The sequence below is a fragment of the Peromyscus maniculatus genome, chromosome 17 (assembly GCF_049852395.1).
Source record: "Peromyscus maniculatus bairdii isolate BWxNUB_F1_BW_parent chromosome 17, HU_Pman_BW_mat_3.1, whole genome shotgun sequence".
In the NCBI taxonomy this organism is placed as follows: domain Eukaryota; kingdom Metazoa; phylum Chordata; class Mammalia; order Rodentia; family Cricetidae; genus Peromyscus; species Peromyscus maniculatus.
In genome coordinates, this window is record NC_134868.1 from 45,843,889 (window position 1) to 45,863,498 (window position 19,610).

Here is a 19,610-nt window from a genome sequence, read left to right on the forward strand (position 1 = left end):
ATGATAAGATTTGAATTACAGCTTTCTCTGTTTCAAAAAAAAAAATATCTGTGTATTTTTCTCACCACAGGCTTATTTATGGGAAGATGGCCTCCGTGGAAAGTCCCAGGGTGAAGCCACTTGGGCGCTTGATATTTCATCCCTACCTTGCTTGGCGGGGGTGGGGGTGGGGGTGGGGTGGGGTGGGGTGGGACTGGGTGGCCCTCTGTGGACTGAAAGAAAGGCATCTGGGGGAAACTGAGGCTTTGGCTGCAAGCTTACACCCACCTTCTCTGATGTCTGAAGTGGTTAAAGGGCAGCTGATCCCATTCCAGATGTTTAGTGAGCTTTTTGTCATTGCTGCTGAATTGGTCACATTCTGCTCCAGGGGAACAGCTGGATTCAGAAGGAACATTTGCCAATGGCATTTGCCACCAAGGAGGATGATGGCAGAGTAGGTGCCATTCTTAAGGCCTGGGGCAGAGACAGAGGGTTCCTATTCTGGGTCTATTTAGTTCCTTTGTTCTGACATCTGTTTTTCCTTCCTATTTCTTTCTTTCAGTCAGGAAGGAAGAAGAGGGTAGAGTCTCCTGATTCATCTCTCAATGGGTCCAGTAGACTAGACAGCTGGGTACATGTGAGGGAATGGGGTGCAAGAGGTCTGATAAAAACACAGACACCAATGTCTTGGACCTCCAGGTCCCCACTCTGTCCAGCAGAGCTTCCAGGGCCCTACCTCTCCCATTGGACAGCATGCCAAGTTCTCAACCCCTTTGGCTAATCTCCTATTTTGCTTCACCAAGAGTCAACATACAGGCAGACTGCACCCGAATGGACTAAGCCTCCTGAAGTCACCGGCAGGTAACTTGATAGATGGTTGAGACAGTGCCCGTGGTGGGAATTAAGCCGTGCCTGAGCCGCAGAGACAGGGGGAAATAACCTTGAGTGACTGTGGTGATCAGGAGACCTTGTTCCCCATGAGGCTATCACCTGCTCTGGATCTGCCGTGCAGACTGAAGGCTGGGTCTAGTGTCTGCAGGGTTGAGGGTGACATTTCTCTCCCAGCCTCCTGCTCCAGAGGCAAGAGCCATGTCTCAGGGGCAAGGCCTGAGGCAGAATGATAGAGCTTCTGATCCTGCTCTGGTTAACAGGGTGGCCAACAGGGCAAAGAACTATTGAGAAGGGTGTGGCCTGGCCCCAGAGTCTCATCTCCTGAAGGAACAAGGGTCATGGTTGAGAGTGACATTATCAGTCAGAAGTTTATGGGCCACATGCTGACCCTGGCCAGTTCCAGAAGACAATGCTGTGCTGTAACAGTGGCCAGTTTCGAAGGAGAGACTTGGAGGTCTTTTGGTTTGATGAGCATTGTGAGCGCTCACTTCAGATAAGCAGAACAAACGAGCCACAGCCCAAGTGGGAACTGGTTCTGCCCCTTTTCTTTGCTTTTCTAAGTCATCAAAGCCAAGTTCCTAAAGCCTGAATGTCTCGGTACTTTCTGATGGTTTCATTGTTTTGTTTATTGTGCTTATGACAAGTGCTAACAGACCGCTTTCAAAGTGTGTTGATGTTTCAGTTGTTTTTGAATGGCCCTTCTGTTTTGCCGCATCTGGGCAGCATTAGAGTCTGGCTCCAGGGAACAACTGGGTTCCTATAAAAGTATACCAGGTCCCCTTATGTGGAAAAACTGGCCAGGACAAGATCAGACACCCATCTGGGCAGGAACATACAGCACAAATGTGAACATCATTCAGCAGCCGCAGAAGCCAGGTCAGGCTGGGAGGCGGCCAGTGAGCCCTGCCAAGTGGACTGTGGGTGTTCTCTTTCTGTGTACGGACACATTGTGATCTTCCTGAGAGAGGACACCAGCAAGCAGAGTGCCTGGCACTAGGCAGTGCCACCAAATGTTTATTGTCCCTCTGTCTTCTCAGCTCAGGTTGCTTGTCAATCACCAGCCTAATGTCTACATAAGAGGTTCCTGAGGACTGGCCAAGGAACCAGAGCTGGAGGGCACAGGAGTCTCGAGTTCAGTGGGTTTACTAGGATAGACGGGCAGATCCTACCTGTTCGATTTCTGAGCTCTCGTGAGGGATCTTTTGCTATATTGTGCAGAGGGCTGAGGCGGGGTAAGGATAGGGTGAGCATGCTTCCTCCAGACCCCTTCTTGGGGCTTTAAGGTTGATTCTTGGTGTTTCTGTTCTGGGTCCTGTCTGCCTTCCTTCACTGTCCTTGCTCTCTAGGGTGTTAGAACACTTGGCTAAGCAGGCCAGGCTCCAACCAGCTTCCTCCAGTGGAAGAGAGTCTTTGGGTGCGGGTGAGGCTTCCGGGAAGCCATGGTTCGAAGGCTGTCTCCATCTCCTTCCTTTCAAGCTGCCCGAGCTTCCCTTTAGTTCATAGACCTCCCCAGCTCATAAACTGCCCTCTCCCGGGTTTCCAGAGTTGCAGGGCCCTGTCCTAACTGACCTCTCGTCAACTCAGGAGCTCATTTTGAAGAGGTCCCCCACTCTGGTGTATCATCATTCCCCCCCCTACCCTGCCCTGTCCCCACTCACACTCATATGAGGAGTCAGAAGGGCTGAGACTGACAGGTGCAAAGTGAGCTTGGATGCTATGGTTAGACAAGTAGGTCATCCTGATGAGGGGAGACATTAGTGGTTCTAAAACGGGCCCACGGAGGCTCTTACATCTGCAGTTGGTATATTTGTGTCCATAAACACATTGGGGTGGGGTGGGGACTACCCTATCTGATTGGTGGCAATCGCTGGTCTATATTCATGAGGCCTCGAGGTTCTCAACTCTTCCTTAATCCTTTATGGGGACACTCCCTAGCTTTTGCTTCTAAACATCAACTATTGTATCAGTCAGCTTTCTGTTACCAGAACAAATATCCAGACAGTCAACGTAGAGAGAGGAAAGGTTGACTTGATGCGTAATACCCTTTGAAGGTTTCAGTCTGTGGCCAGGTGCACATGAACTGAAAGCCACTGAGAAGAGACAACAGATCCCGTCACGTCTTGGCCTCCCCCAATTCCACCATGACAAGGATTTTGTGGGTCCCTGTTCCTACAAGGGAACAAAGGAAACTTAGGTCTGGGGCCTGACAGACTTAGATGGTGGACCTCAGAGAAGCCGAACACTATGTCCACAAAGCAGGCATGTCTACCAGGAGGGCATTTCTTGATTCTCTGGGTGGGCTGGGTGGAGAACTGTGGTCTTCGGTTTGACGTAGTGTGTTTATATATTTGTGAACACTTGTCACTTGGAAAAATTTCCAACTTTATGTAGCAGTTTCTTTCTCTCCAGGGTCTCTCCTTGTGTGAAACTTTAATTTTATAGCGTTGGCTGTTAATGCATCATGGGTATGGCCATCAATAAATATTTATTGAGCTTTCACTGGGCACAGCATGTTGAAATGGAAACTATATATTTGACTCAAAAGGAGTTGATGGCAGGATGAGAGCCGGTTTGAGAAAGGGTGGGAGAAATCTCTGGGAAGCCTTTCCCGATCCTGAGATTTTTGTGACTTTGTAACTAAATCTGTCAAGGTCCACGTGACACACATAGGGTTGCCAACACAGGAGAATGGGGCTTCAAGAGACGCCTAGGCTGTGACAAAGGCCATTTAGAGCCTGCTACAGCGCAGCCAGCAGTTGGATCACACGTCATGTAGGGACCCAGAGCTTCATAGGGTTGAAGGATCCCTTTGACCGTTCCCATGACGCTCAGTGGAAGGAACACTGACTGCCGATGGAAGGATGATTGCCTTTGATTACGGAATTTGAAAGGAGCATAGAGTTTGGGAACATTTGGAGTCCGTTGATACTTTCGAGCCTTCTCAGTGGCAGCCTGGCAGAGGGCCTCCATGGTGGGAACGCCCCCCGCCCAGTGGTGTGGATTGGGGGGAAGGCTGCATGGGAGGGGGCCTGCATGTTTCTGAAGGAGCTCTAGTGAGTTAATCAGATCAGTAACAGCCTGCCGGCCTCCTCCTCCTCCTCGGCAGTGACTCAGGCCTCCTGAGGGGTTTTCTTCATCATTATGGAGATGAACATGGCTCCAAGGAATCCTCTTGAGCCCGGGGTTTGTGTTAATTGCCTCCATATCTATGGGAAGATGGGCAGGCCATGGATGGGGCTTCTGGAGCAGGATTTGGGTCCTCTTTGGAAAGAGGCCTTGGCTAGCAAGAGTCAGAGAAAGACTGGTCTGGACCTGAAGAGGTCAGGATGCTCAGCTCGCAGGGGTCCAGCAGTCAAGCTGGTATTGTTAACCAACATTCTTTTTGTCCCAGAAAGAAAGTGAAACAGAAAGCCGGCGAGGTCAAGGGCCCTTGGCAACGCCATGGGAACAGATCCACAGCAGGCAGGGGCAGGGGCTGATGGGGCAGAGCTGAACTGTCTTCTTTAGGGAAAGTGATGCTCAGTGTATCCTGACCTAGTTTCCCCTCTGAGGTGAGGCTGGAAAACAGTATGCGAAAAGAGATGTGCCTCGTGCCTGGGGCCACAACTTGGTGTCTGATAAATATTTGTGTCGTTGTACAGAGGGTGTCTGCTGGTTAAAGGTGTAGGAACAGGGCACTGGCTGCCTCCAGGTCACAGTGGTGGTGAAGAGGAGAACCATGAAGAGTTTCCTGGCTCAACACCCTTTCTAGGCCTCTCCACAACAATTCTTTGGTCAGGTGACTGAGACGGGAGCTCTTCAGATGCTAGTACTGGCTGTAGGGGGTGCTTTATTGGTGGGTGGTAGAGGTGACTCAACTTCCTAGTGCCCTGGGACAGCTGCCACTTGGTGAGTGGCACAGCCCTGGGAGCAGGCTCTGAGGCTAGTCAGATCTGCTGCCACTTGTCCCACAATCTGGGTGGGTGTGGTTGTCTCCAGGTGGAGTGGAAGCCATATGGGCCAGGCAGGGTGGTGTGCCCCTGGCGCCCTGGGATTTCTGTGTGGCTTTCCTTCCAGCCTCTGTTGGTGCCTGGTCCCCCCCCATAAAGCCATTACGTACTGGGAGAATTAATCATGCCGTTGGGCAAGCACCATGGCACTTTCATGGCAGCTTTGAAGCTAATCTGTCACTAATGCCTGCTGGATTATCATGATTTCTTGCAGTTGTGATTCATTAACTCAAAGCCTACTAGTAATTTTATCAAACATCCTCCATCACCGTTTGCCCCGACACGCCTGCCCACCCCCACCCTCTCCTCCATTGTGCTGTGGCAATGTCACAACCAGCAACCTGTGTGGTCTCCAAGAAAGGAAGCCCCAGGGAGCTGGGCATGTCCCCGAGCCAGCTAGACCTACCTAGCGCGAGTCCTCTGCTCAAGCCCTGAGCCTCTTTCCTCTTCCCCCCCCCCCCCCCCCCCCCCCCCCCCCCCGCACCCTGCTATCCAGTATTCCCTGGACTTTGCAGGCCACTGTAGTTCTTCCCTGCAGGAGGCCTACAGTGCCATTCCTGAAATCCTAGCTTTAGAAAGGTTTTTTTAAAATTTTAACTTATTCTTCAACAGTTCACATATGTATATAATACATTCTGGTCGTACTCACCCCGCTCCCCTCTCTTTTCCTCCTTCCACCCCCTCCATCCACCCTTGGCTTCCTCCCATAAGTCCTCACCCCACTGCTGTGTCTTTTTGTTCTGTTTTTTGCTTTGTGGCCCACTGGGGCTAACCAGGGCTACCCTCCCAGGCACGGGTGTGGAGCTATCCCCCGCAACACAGCGGCTGCATCATGGAGGAGTATGACTCCCTTCCTCCGCCACCTTCGACCATTAGCTAGGAGAGAGGCCCACAAGCCCCTCCTCCATCATGACCGAATGTGAAACCTTTGCTTTTTAAAAAAAAGGAAGACAGAGCCCCGTGGACGGATGAGCTGCAGAGACAAGCACCCACCGATCTACAGGCGTGGGTGGGCCGGGGGGAAAACCTAGGGACTCTGGGAAAGACATCTGTCTCTCCTTCCTCTTGCTTCTGACTCATGGCGAAGAAAGTGGGCAGCAGCTTGGACCCTGGCTGGGCTGCGGTTATTGTTGGGCCTGGGCCGGGCAGCCCTGACAAAACTCCTTGGTGAGGTGTCTCAGCCAGCAATGCTTCGCAGGCTGGCTATTCTCTGCGGAGGTCAGCTTCAGGGCACGGCTTGATGGATGGACTGTGAGTAGGCAGGAAAAAGAAAGCTGGGGGAAAGGGGTCTGTTGGGGTGGCCAGAGGAAGTCAGTGGAGGCCAGGGGCTCAGGCTGTGTCCTGCTGCCGGGGGAGACTCGGGGACAGCATCGTGGCCCTCATTCTGTACCATCCATCAAGCGCGGCTCTGATAGCTCGACAGTCTCTAGCCCCCCACCTGTCTCTTCGGCACTCGGGGCGCGCACCAGCTTTGACCCTTGCGTCCTCATTTAGGGCCCCGGCTGCTGCAGGGGTTGATGGATGGCTTCTCCTCCCACCTCCACCTCACCACAGCTGCAGAAACACGCTCAGGTAGAGGCAGGGTCAAGCCCAGGGCATCCCAGTGGCCCAGTGGCCCAGGCTGAGTAGCAGTGTTCGTAAGAGCAGCAGCAGGTGATGGAGGGGGGGGGGCCGCACCGAAACAAAAAAAAAAACGAGTGAGGAAACAAGGAGATAATTCCAACTCCTTGAGGAGGAAAGGTGGGAAAGGACCCAAACCCAGAGTGGGGGGGGGGGGGAAGAAAACCCAACAACCCTACTTTACATCCTGAGGTCTTCCAAGATTTCTGCAAACGTACAACGTGGTGTGATGTCTTCTGTGCGCCACGACAACGTTGTCTGCTCCTCTCTCCATCTGTGTTTTATCACGCCTGTGCGCCTTAGAACCGGGGAAACGAAAAACAAGTTTAAAAAATACATAGATGTGCGTAGACGACAAGGACCGGGAAAGAGGGGCCGCGTGTTCTGCAGCATGTGGGTTTCTTCTCTGTTTTGTTTTGTTTTTCTGACGGTTGTTTGCTGTAAGAAAAGTACGACAACCATCCTGAAACCACAGCGTGACAGTCTTCTCCACGGGAGCAGAGTGAGAAGCCGGGTCAGCGGTGGTTCAGCCCTGTTTCCTAGGCAGAGAGGGGAAGAAAAGGAAGGATTGGATTCTGCTTCTAGATTACCCTCTCCTCCTTTTCCTTCCTTTCTTCTCCCTTAGATATTTTTGAGATAGGATCTTGCTAGTGTATCCCAGGCTGTCCTTGAACTTGCTGTACAGCTCTGGCCATCCTTGAACTCCCATCCCCCTGTCTCAGCATGGTAAGCTTGTTCCCTGTGTCTTGTTCTCAGCTCTCCTGGGACTCTCTTTGCAAATGAGGAAACCTGTCAGGTGGTTCAGCAAGGGAGGCTCCACGGAGAAGCCCCCTCGGAGGCTCAGAGACCTTTTGAAATAGGAAGTGTGTGGGCTCCCGGACTTAGGACACCTGTGTATGTGTGCCTTAGAGATGCCTGGATCTGAATTCAGAAAATTCAGGGCAGCTTTGGTGAACTCACCACCACCCCGAAGGTCGGGGTGGGGTGGGGAAAATGTCTTTTCTATACCACTGAGCATCCCAGCACCTGCAGCTGGGTCCCAGGGCCCCCGAGTCCCAGAGCCCCAGAGGACTTTCTTCTGAGAACTCCTCTGAGTAGGAGGGTCTTGGAAAGGGAAAGTCTCCAGGCTACAGAGCCTGAGGCCCTGGGAATTTCAAACAAGTGAAAGCAAGGAATGGGAGGAATATGTGGAGAGAGGGTTGAGAATCAAGAGAAAGAAATGTAAGAGTAAAAAGTAAAATTGCAAGATCTGGGGAAGGGAGAAGGAGAGAGAGAGAGAGAGAGAGAGAGAGAGAGAGAGAGAGAGAGAGAGAGAGAGAGAGAGAGAGAGAGAGATCCAAGAGCTAGATGTTCACAGGGCAGGAAAGGGGGGGCAATTTAATGAGGGCAACTTGAAGGCCAGCTTTAGCCAACAGCTGGCGGGGAGCCTGGTTTGATCTTCTTGTGAGTTGGGCGGTTTGATTAATTGTGGCCTGTGGCGGAGGACAGACACCTGGCCCTGAGTTCTTTGATCTCGGGCTTTCTCAGGGCCGGTGGGAGGGGAGCTGCGAGAATATGCTACTCCCAGGGCACTAGAGGCCTCCAGCCTCCCTGAGAAGGAAGCCGGGAGGCCCAGGCCTTGGGAGAGGCTGGAAGGGTCAATGTGGGGTGTTGGGGTGGCTGGGCCAGCAAGTGGGAGCTACAGAGGGTGTGAAGTGTGGGCCCAGAGAGGAAGGTGCGGGAAATAATGTGGAACGGAGGAGGCCATCTTTTGGAGAAAGTTCATCTGTAATCTGCCGTGATTCAGACACCTTAAGACAACCCTGTTCCTGTGTGAGAGGTAACTGAATTTGGGGGAGGGGACACATCCCCCCCCCCCCCCCCCCCCCCCCCCCGCTTATGGATACAGGGCTGGCTCATTTATTTAAGGAGTAAGCTCTTCTGAAGGTGTGAGGAAAGGGGAGAGCTAGGGCTTCCTTGAACTGGCTTCATTTTATATATGCTGGATGGAAGCAGATTTGAGAAAAGAAAGGGACACATTGCCAAAAAGAGGAGAAAGAGAGAGACAGAGAGACAGAGACAGAGACACTTCAAGAAGAAGGAAAAAGGAACTAAAACCTTAATGCCCTTAAAAAAGAAAACCAAAAAAAAAAAAAAAACCCATAAATTAAATCTTTGGACTAAATCCATTGGTGTTTTGCCAGTTTCAAATAATAGTGTAACTTGATTAAGAAACTTTGCAGGATTTGAAGTTACTGGCTTCCCTGAGAATTCTTCTTAAGTCACTATCTACAGCAGGCTAATTTGTTTGCAGAGTTTTAAATTTTCTGCAAATCGGTGATGATGTTCTTAGCTTTGCAGCCATATTTGAAGGATTCTCTCTGTGTGTGTATAGGGCTGGGGCTCGAACCCAGGGCCTTGGCATGATAGGCAAGTGCTCTACCGGCGAACTGTCACTGGTCCTCATGGTCACTTCTACCGTGTCTTCGACTCAGAATGTTGGGTCAACTTCAAACATTACCCTGAAAATACGTTGTTGTTGAAATAAAGTTTGTGAATGTGTGCTTAAGGGTAAACAGTTCAAATTCTGGTCTCCTTTTGGGCTATAAAATTGCTATTCGGCATCACCTCACACACGTGGGGTAAGAAGAATATCTCTCAAGAGTCTGTAACCACAGCGCTCCAGTTGGGGAGGCAGAAGGGTCATGAGCTCGAAGCCAGTCTTGACTACATAGTGAGTTCCAGGCCAGCATGAGCTACACAGAAAGGCATTTCTTGAAAACAAACAACCAAACAAACACCAAAGAAAGAAGAGAGGGAGGGAGAGAGGGAGGAAGGAGGGAGGGAGAGAAAAGAAAATGAAGACAAGACTGTCTTGAATCACTCAGCAGGACTCAGGATGTAGCTTGTTAGGGATGCAGACTCTGATGACTTAGAAGCAGAGGAATTCCAGAAATGCAGTGTCCATTTTCTGGTGGGACTGGAGTTCTGACTGAGGGAAGACAGCCTGGTTCTTGAGGCAGCTGTAGAGGGATGCACAGGGCACCCGTCTGTAACCTGAAGGTCCAGATTCAAACTGCAGCTCTTTGAATCCATCTTGGGCTGTGTGACCTTGAGCCTGCTACCTCCTAGGCACCCTGAGTGCCAGCTTCCTTGTGTAGAAAGTGAATTCAGGAAAAAAAAAAATCCTTGCCTCACGGCCTCCTCGTCACAAAGATTAAATGCATTAGCCTACGTAAAAGAACCCTGTAAATGATGAAGCCTTCAATTAACGGTTGGCGTTAGAATTGCTGCTTATATTACAGAAATCCAGGTCTCTTTAAATACTCATGTTGACAGCAGGGATGTTTTCATTTGAGAAAGGGTTTGTACAGGGAGGGCATTAGAAAAAAGGGCTCACATGCTACCTGCTCCCCCAGGGGCATTTGCTCTGCTGTAATTATTGTTTACTAATAAGTGTGTTTGGCTCATAAATGTCCTATTAAACTGGTCTAAAACCCTTCACCAGGCTGGCCTGCCTTTTCAGGCTGTGACTAAGCAGGAGCCCCCAGAGGCTTCCCTGAGTAGTGAGTCTCTTGGACTGTGGAATTTTGTACCTGACCCTGAGAGTCCTCAACTCTACAGTGGCAGCACCCCTTAATTGCTGTCCTGGCCACTCCCGGCTCCCTTCCCACTTCAGCTGGTGTATAAAGGGAGTATTGCATTCCACTAGTCTGGGTGTCCTGCGTGCAGCTTCGTGGCTGCACATTCTTCCTTGTCAGTCGTCATCTGGTACGGGGATGTAGCAATCACTATGGTGGGTGGTACCTGGAACTCAAGGCTTTGGGCTTAAATGACTGCTCTGGGATGGAAGCCCTGCTGTCTCCAACACTGAGCAATGTTTACCTTTCTAGTGTTGTCATGATGATAAAGAAAGCCTTTGAAAGCTCTCCACCAGTGACACTCAGTAGATGCTCAGGGAATGGTTATTCGTTTATGCTGATGGTGTCTATCTTGCGTGAATTGTAATTACTGGGGGTAGATCAAACCCAGAGAGCCTATACTCGGATCGTCCTGGTCTTGTCATTCTGAAATTAAACCTTAGCATCAGTACTGTCTTCCTAGAGTTTGCCAGGATTCTGAAATACTAGTGCTTCGATGTGAAATGCTAGTATTCCACAAATATTAGAGCCTTCAATGTGAAGGCTCCTACACAACAGTGTGTCTGCTCATGCCCAGTGAGGGCTCTTAACCACTGAGCCACCCCTCCGGTCCTTAATTTTTAACAGACATACTATTGTCACAAAATGTGGAGCTCAGTTTTGAGCATTAGGCTTCATTCTTTCCCGGTCCTTATACCTTGAGGCAAGTAGCAGTGGTCACACGTAGACACACTTGAGCATCAGTTAAGGCTTAAGGTTGCGCTTATGGGGCACCAATCCTGGATTCTCATTCTCTCTCTCTCTCTCTCTCTCTCTCTCTCTCTCTCTCTCTCTCTCTCTTTCCCTCCCCCTTTCTGAATCTAGTCCTGACTACTTATCTACATTGCTACTAGGAGATGTTTTCTAACAGCTCACTGTCTTTTTAGATTTTCTCATGAAGAACACTGAAGACCTAGGTGCAAGTTCATGTGAATATTTGTACCATTCAAGTGGAAAAGCGGTTCCTAGGTTGGACTTGTAAACAGCCCCAATATGGTTAGGTGCCCAAATGGAACCCCTATAGCTGGGGTGCCATTGAAATAAATAGAAGCTAGGCTTCTAATGAAAGGCAAAGCCTGAGGGTGAACTAGTTAGAGAGATGCTGAACTGACCAGATGACCAGAACACAGAGCTTCGGACAGTCCTCAGCCTGGAAGAGTCCCCTCATCACAGATGACGGGAACATGTACAAATTAATGTCCCTGTCCTGACACAGTTTCAGAGAGAGATGCTTGGAGAGAGATGTTTGGGGGCATTACAGTGGACATTGTTAGAGTGTGTTTTTGTCCAGGAAAATCATGCTTACGCAATATTGTGTGAGTTTATGGCATAATAAACAGAAAAGGGATAAACCAGAGTATATGTCTTCGATAAGGATCGGACTTTGTGCAATGGAGACGCCTCTGCCGTTGGACCTGTGGGACGAGACCATGGAAAGCATGGGCCTGGCATGCGGTGAGGCTGGGTGTGTGCACCCATGTACCACGATCTGGTTAGCAGACAAGCAAAACAGGTAGCCATGAAAGAATCCTTGAAGTGACCTATATCCCAGAATTTCGCTGGTCCAGGAAATGATCCGTCAAAAGTTTGCCATTTGACTGAAAGATGGTAGTTGGTGCTGGAACACCACCACAGGCATGCCTATGTTTGATTTTTTTTTCTTTTTTCTCACCCTCCCTTTTTCTCTTCTTCTGAGTCAGGGTTTTCCTATGTAGCTCAGGCTGGCCTTGAAGTCATGATCTCTTGCCTCAGTCCTCCAAATACAGGGTTTCTAGGTCTAGTTGTCTTGACTCATGATTTCGGTTTTGATTGAACTATCTGGCAGGGCTAACTTAATTGCTCAGCAAACAGTTTCTCTATTTCAGGTTGAGATCTGCCTCTGTCCCCTTTTATTGTCTTTGTGAAGCAAGGGTTATTAAGAGACAGATGTCTGCACAAGATGAACCCAACTGCCAATCATCGGCAAAGGTCCTGCCAGGTCGGGGAGCTAGGCAAGTGGCCCCTTTCCTTATCAGCTTCTTACCTTGAGGTGCCACCCACTCCAGCAAAACAAAGAGAGTACCGGAAAGCCCCGGTCAGCTGGCCTGAGCAGAGCACATCTGCCTCCAAGCTTTAGAGTCTAGGAAGTCTAGGGCCTGGACGCAGGCAGAAATTGACATGTGCTATTGCCCACATCTTTTTTTTTATTGCTCCTTCTCCCGCCGATGGTCCCTCCCCTCCTACCCCCTCCTTTGGAATCCTGGTCCCATGTGCTACTCTTTCTGTTTCATTTGGTTGAGAATTTGCTGTTTTCCCATAACCCAGTCGTGTTGCCTGTCAGAGAACCCAAAAAACACACAACTTTCTGGGAAGACATCTAATTAAATTCCCCAAAGAGGGGATAGGAAAGCCCCCTCAGAAACACACAGATGCGACCTCATAGGGCATAATGGTCGCAGTAAGGAAAGTGTGGGCATCGATCGGCCTGGGGAGCTGGTAACATGCTGTTCTTTCTCAATGTCCTCTGCAAAGGAGCTGGTCCTGGGTTTAAAATAGCCCTCTGGTAAAAGCAACTATTTAAAGAGTATTGGGGTATGAGAAATGCAAAACAAAGTGTTGTTGATTAAAAACACATGGTTTGTTCTCGAGACGCGAGTAGCCAGCAAAATCAAATGTGACAGTGTTTTGGCTTTTTCTATCCCACAAGACATCATGGTGATTTATTAGAGTGATGTCAGCTGTGGTTAAAAAAGTTTGCTGTGTTGTCTTAATAAAAAGAGGCTTTACCTCGGAGCTGTCAAATTCTCCCTCTCCTCCGGCTCAAGGCAGCAGCTGATGGGTCGGTCCTCCTTGGGCCTCCTCTGGGGGCTTCTCTCCAATGGGCACACCTTTGCCTTTTGGAGAGTGCATGAGGTCACAGGACGCTGTGTGACTCTGCTGGTCATGTTGAGGGTGCTGCAGGCGGATCCCAGGTTATTTCATTTGCAGGGCCAGTTCCTGTGTCTAACTTGGAGCAGAGACACGGTTGGGAGGGCAGGGTGGTGGAGTCTTTCCAGGAAGGGTGCCCCACTAAGGAGAAAGAGGGTCTGGCCTTCCAGAGCTAGTCCAGATGGTAGGGAGTGTTGGCGTTTGTCAGGGAAGATAATCTGCTAACAGATAACATCGAGTTGGACTGTTAGCAGAACACAAATGTTCCGTGGCTTCCGGTGGAGTTATATCCTAAAGCCCATTGGGATATAATGTCAGGATTCCTGTTGTTGTGAAGAGACACCATGACCATGAAAACTCTTATAAGGGAAAACACTTAATGGGTGGCTTATAGTTTTAGATGTCTAGTCCATTATCATCATGGTGGGACATGGCGACAATACTAACCGACAAGGTGCCTGAAGAGCTGAGAGTTCGGCATCTTGCAGGCAACAGGATGTGAACTGAGACACTGGGAGTGGCTTGAGCACATATGAGACCTCAAAGCCCGCCCCCACAGTGACACACTTCCTCCAATAACGCTATACCCACTCCAACAAAGCCACACCTCCTAATGGGGCCACTCCCTTTGGGGGCCATTTTCTTTCAAACCACCACACCCATGTTCAGTTGATAATCTACTTAAGTTGGGAAAGCATTGGATGTGCCCAGCCTACCCAACAGCCTAGCAACACTGGTATTGACAATTTCTCCTTATGACTGCATGCCTACCTGGGAGCAGTGGTTAATTGTTGCTGGTAACATTTTAAGTAAGTATGGTACCTCTGTCACTCATTGGGAAAAGACCAAAAACTCAACATTTAAAAAACTTTCCACAGAACGTTGACTTTTGTTGGGTGGAGACTCTGTGTCAGGCTAATTCTTAGTAGAAACCCTTTGGATATGGAAAGAGAAACTCTAGCAATTCAGACAAGCAGGACTAGTTGAGAGGCCACAAGAGTCTAGCGTACCGGTGCCATAAGGAGAGGCCATTTAGGGCATGGCAGTGGACTTCCCCAGGGCTGATGCGGCAGCTTCATCCTGCTGTGGACCCAGGAGTCCTCTTGCATGCCTCTGTGACGCTCCAGTCTCTTCTCATGGCCTTCTTTTCTACAGCATTGGCTTGCTCCGCATACCTGCGCCCAGGGCTGAGGAGCACACTTGCTGATGTAGACGAACCATCACCACTTTTTTTTTTTAAAAAGATTTATTTATTCATTATGTATACAGAAGAGGACACCAGATCTCATTACAGATGGTTGTGAGCCACCATGTGGTTGCTGGGAATTGAACTCAGGACCTCTGGAAGAACAGTCGGCGCTCTTAACCTCTGAGCCATCTCTCCAGCGCCCCATTACCACTTTCTAACTCAGTCATCTACCTCTGGTCCAATTGGGCAGCAGCTTAAGGACTAGGGACAAGGCAGGTGGTTCACAGTAGAGACATTTCTCTGCGAGAAAAGGTCCAGGAAGCCATATTGGGACAGGCTGGATACACCAAAGGTATCTGTTGCCCACACTGGGTTTCTGTCTTAGGAATAGGACTTGCTTGTGAAGAAGATTCTATTCTTTCTGTGCCCAGTGCATCTCCCTGCCTTCCCCCAGGAAGGACAATGATGTTCATGGGAAGATGAAATCCTAGGCACAGTGGTACAGGCCTGTAATCACCACCCTTAAGAGGCAGGGGCAAGAGGATTAGAAGTTTAAGGCCAGCCTGGGCTACATGAGACCCTGTCTCAAAGCTAACCAACTGACCAACTGACTGACCAACCAGTGGACACTTTAAAAATTTTTCCCCATTTTCACTCAGAAAGTGACGTGGTAGCACTGTTCTTTGTAAGTGAATAGTACTGTTATCTTTTCCCAGGTACAGAAGAAACACACAAGCGACCCCAGAACACTTGGAACTAACAGAAATACAAAGACGGAAGGGGAAAGCAGCCATAATCCCAGAAAAATGGCTGCTGACATATTGGTGTGTTTCCTTCTCCTCCGTTTTCTTTAAGTAGCAGCCCGAGGCTTTGTGAACGATCTGTGCTCAAGATCTATCTTTCTACTTTAATTATATCTCTTCAGATGCCGTAAGACTTTAAGATAGCCTTAAATTGATTCCCATAATTTCCCCCCCAGCACACCAGATTGTTTTTCCGTTGCTCTGGAGTCGATATGTGTTCAGACCTTCATGCTACCACCTCACTTTTGTGCAAGTCACTTCTCACTTCCCCGCTTCCCAGGCCACTATAACTTAGGATGCATTGACTCCCGAGTCCCTTCCGCTCACATGATCTTTTAAAGCCGCATGCCTGGCCCATCCATCCTCACTGATCTTTGTTACTTCTTGCATGAAGGATGAGTTCGGGACAGTATTGACCCTGTGCTTCTGCCCCATTGCCCATGATTTCTGACAGCCCTTGGAGTATCTGGATTGCTGTTCAGCCCCGTGAGCATCGGGATGACTTCACTCCCCTTTGCAGCTGGCACACCTGGACTCAATCTTCAGGTCTAGGTTTGGATGCAGCGCCTCTGAGAATCCACTTCTTGACTGTGGTCCCCCCCTTTCAGAGCCCTTCATCATACAGCAGTCTGCAGTTACATCACCATTTGTGTGGTTATGACATAATATATCCGTGTCCCTGTTTCTTAGACTATTTTGTGAAGCTTCGACAGAATTTCACAGAGTGATAGTTTTTAAGGAAAATACATTTATTTCTCATGATCCTGGTGCCTGGGAAGTCCGATATTAAAGTACTGGCATCTGGCAAGGACGCCATGCTGCATCCCCATCCTGATGGAAGACGTCAGATGGTAAAAGAGTCCCTAAGAGGAGGAGGAGGGGAGAACGACCACTGAAGGAGCTGAGCTTGACCCTTAACCAGCTCAGCCCTTGGATAACTACCTACACAGGGTGAGAGCCTCAGCAATCTGGAGGGCATTGCCCGCATGACCCAGTTCCCCTTTAAAGTCCAACCTCCGAGCGCTGTCACAGAGGCAATCAACTCTGAACATGACTTTGGGATAGGGCCTTTATTTTGTAACACCCTGATAGACGCGTCCCAAGGCAGGGCAAGTCCATTTTGTAAACTGCGGGATTTGCTCCTGCTGGCAGCCCTCACCTGGCCCCCTTCCTTCCCAGTCCAGCCCCATGGGTGAAAGTCCATGAAGTTCATGGCATATAGAGACTGGCAGCTGCTGAGGGCCAGCCTTCAACAACCGGTGTGTAAGACAGGTTCCTAAACTGTCCAGTAAGGTAGACTTCCCGGCAAGCAGGAGCCCTCGGCATGGCTTTGCTTCTTGGCCTCTGACATCCGATGGACAAGTTCACTGTGGACAGAGCCTCTGGCATTGAACTCCCCGAGGGACCAAAGCTTCCCCAGCAGCCCTGTGCACTGATCTGCTGCTCTGAGAGACCTTCTCTAAGTTAGAGAAAGGTTTACTTCCCTTAAAACAGTTAAGTATCGATCGCCTCTGCTCTCCAAACACCAGGTTCACTCAATAGCCACTTAACACACATTGGCATTCTATATAGCAGTAGGGTGCCAGGCACTGGGTGCAGGGAGCTGAGGAAGGCACACGGGGAGAGCGCAGCTGGGAAATACCAATTGCAGCTCACAATGCACGCTCGTGTAATTGCAGCTCACAATGCACGCTCGTGTAATTGCAGCTCACAATGCACGCTCATGTAGCTGTCTTGACTGGTCACAACAACTTTGTGATGTTCCTGTCATTGGGGCCATTTTACAGTTCAGGAAACGGAGGCTCGGTGACTGCATTTGAGGGAGCTCCAGCTCAAGGTCACATGTTTTCACTTCATCTTCAAGGGCCTTTCACCTTGTGGGGCTGACAATGTGAATTCACTGCTTCATACAGTCTTGGGCTGCAGTCCACCCCCCCCCCCCCGCGCCGGCCCCCCCCCCAATCATCTCCCCCGATGAACTTAATTGCAGAATGTATGATGATACCCATGCATCTTGTTTGGACCTAGTCACACGAAAACAGGCCTGCAAATTGCAGATGGTCTTCCGACTGCTAACCAGGAAGGCCCCAGCCTTGAAAGTGGACTCGAGAGAGGAATTTAGGGTGGCTATTCATCCACGTCACCAGAGCGGGTGGCTAAGCTGGGGACTCTTATTCGGGGACAGTTCAGGAGGCACGTTCCCATCAACCACTGTACAGTGAAAGATGATGGATGTACTGATTCCCAGCACTGAATGTCTGACATTAGGGCATCTCAGTAAATGGTTTCATGGTTCACATTTCAGGGTACTCATGACCCCTGGAAAAATTTCATTCTAGTACTGACAGATCTATAGCTTTCTGGTGTACTGTATAAGGCAAGTAATCTCTGCTTCCTTCTTTGTAGTTTCTGCTCTCTGGTCTTGGCTGGGATGGGCAATAAACACAGTACCTCTGCTTGGGGGCATTCTGTCACCCTTTAACTGTGCAGGGAGTCCCAGCTTGAGCCTCCACCTGCCTTAGACATGTCTGAGCAAGCCTGAAGAGCTGCAGCGTGGACCTGCTAGGACTGTGGAGCCTCCTGGGAAGAATGGAGGAGTCAGGCACAACCCAGGCCTGGTAACAGGATGTTGCAAGCTTCTGGGGATGGAGCATGCTCTCCATGAGGAATACAGGCTGTGCTGGGCCCAAGTGAGAAAGTGATCAATGGCATGCCCACTGTGTGGCACAAGCCGGTAACGCAACACAAAGGAGGCTGAAGCAGGATGGTGGTGAGTGCTAGCCTAGCCTGGGCTACATAGTTAAGTTTTTTTTTTTCTGTAAAATAAAACCCAACTCAATTGCCAAATAAAAAAAATAAACCAAACCAAAACAACGAGGGAGGGAGGGAGGGAGGGAGAGAGAGAGAGAGAGAGAATGTTATGGTGACTCTGAAACAAGTGTAATAATTGTCCACACTTAGTGCACAGATGAAAAATCCCTAGGAACAACAGACCCCAATTCCTCCTGGTAACACTGTCTGTCCCTAGACAGAAGACTGGGAGGATCTACACAGCTGGTGAGGTCGCTTTGATGCCAGACAACAGATGAAGAATGACACTTTACGAACGTCTCTTTTTGACTGGGACTACACCAACCTTGATGGCCTACGGAGGTAGAAATTTCATAGGTAACCCCACCTCCAATCCAGAGCATACCAGTGGTGACCAGGCCAACAAATACATTTGGCGTCTTCCCTGTGGCCAGTTGACGCATTATGTCTGCAGAAGCATGTTCAATGGGAAGCTGAACCTAGATCTGAGACAGAAACAAGTGATGAGCTACTGAAATCAGTCCACAACCCGGGGACGAATTGGGAGGCATGAACATTGGTTGGTAGCATAATGATTCTCTAGACATGTCTGTGTCTTAGCCCTGGAACCCGCAAACATGTTCTGATATATGTTTGTGAGGGTTAAGGGTGCAGATGGAATTCCAACTGCTGAGCAGGTGTCCTTAAGATGAAAGGGTGTGCCCTGAATACCCATGGTCCCAATGTAATCACAGGAATCCTTGGAAGTAAAACGGGGTGACCAGGGACCCAGAGTCAGTGACATTGTATAAGAAAGAGTTGACTAGCCATCGTGGATGTCAGCTGTGAGCTGTGAGCCAAGGAACACTGGCAGTCTCTAAGCTGGAAGAGACGGTCCAGCTTCTCAGAGCATCCACAGAGGAGCATGCTCTGCCCATGATGTGATTTTAGCTCCATGAGAACCATTTTAGACTTGTGGCCACTACAAGTATAAGATAAAGACACTGTTTTAAGCCACTCTATTTGTGATGTTCTGTTACAGCAGCAGTGGGAAACTCATCCAGACTCTACTGTTCATCTAGGGCTTGTCAAGGGAAGTTGACCTGTGTTTAACCAAAGGATTTTGTTCATCTAAGCTCAGGCTCTTTTTAAGGCCAGAGAAACAATCAATAAAGCTACTGAGACCTCAAGACAATTTCCCTTACAAAGAGCTATCAAAGGGCCACCAGCAGGGGACCTTTAAAATTCAAGGGCACAGGGTTTGTGACTTACTCACAAAGTTAAAGTAGGAAGAAAAGGGAGTGTCCCAGAGCAGGTTTGGAGCTGGGCTGTGGGCCATCGGCTTTTGCCATTTTCTCATGCAACATGTCCTTAGGGACAGAGGGTTAGGCTGGGACTACCCTTGGTGGCTTTTGGCTGTCTTAGCCATGGCGTGATCTCGGGAGGTCTCTTTGATGATCTATAGTTTTAAGTATTTGAAATGTCTCTGAGAAACAAAATGGTGGAAGTCTTCCTCTTCGCCATCTTGTTCCTCTGACCACCCCCTCCCCGACACCTCTTCTCCTTGTTCTTGAGACAGACTTCCATTATGTTGCCCAGCTGGCCTAGAACTCATTGTATAATTCAGGCTGGCCCGGAATTAGTGATTCCCCTGCCTCAGCCTCCCAGGTGAGGGTGCTACGTGGGACATGTAAATATCAAATAAGTTCCTTCCATGGCCTCATTTGTTTCTCATAACAGTTCCATGAGGGAGTTATGCCAGGCGGGAACCCATTTTGCAGAG

At 49.5% G+C, this 19,610-nt stretch overlaps 1 long non-coding RNA gene across 2 annotated transcripts; it reads left to right on the plus strand.

The window, feature by feature from the left end:
• The first annotated feature begins 234 nt into the window (after nucleotides 1-234).
• LOC121823538 (uncharacterized) lies at nucleotides 235-17,668 on the plus strand. 2 transcript variants are annotated; one of them, XR_013045379.1, is made up of 4 exons: nucleotides 235-840; nucleotides 14,951-16,530; nucleotides 16,745-16,843; nucleotides 17,528-17,668. It is a non-coding gene; the product is annotated as an uncharacterized LOC121823538 (long non-coding RNA). The 2 variants fall into 2 exon arrangements; XR_013045378.1 differs by having other exon boundaries at nucleotides 16,745-17,668.
• Nucleotides 17,669-19,610: the final 1,942 nt, after the last annotated feature.